This window comes from Sinocyclocheilus grahami, unplaced genomic scaffold (assembly GCF_001515645.1).
Source record: "Sinocyclocheilus grahami isolate Dianchi unplaced genomic scaffold, SAMN03320097.WGS_v1.1 scaffold6167.1, whole genome shotgun sequence".
Lineage (NCBI taxonomy): Eukaryota > Metazoa > Chordata > Actinopteri > Cypriniformes > Cyprinidae > Sinocyclocheilus > Sinocyclocheilus grahami.
In genome coordinates, this window is record NW_015510659.1 from 1 (window position 1) to 226 (window position 226).

A 226-nucleotide genomic window follows, 5' to 3' on the forward strand; every position below is an offset into this window, starting at 1 on the left:
TGCATTTGACATTGAGAGCATAGGTCGTAATTTAGATATATTTTATATATGGAAAAATGCGGTCTTACAAATGCTGGAAACGTGGCTTTCAAAGGAAAAACTGCTATCAAATAGCACACCTACTGTAGGTTCCTAACTGATGATGAAGAATTAACAGAGCAGCTAATCAAGTATTTTGGTCCAATTATTTTGGTCCAATAATTAAAACCTCTGTTTTATCAGAATT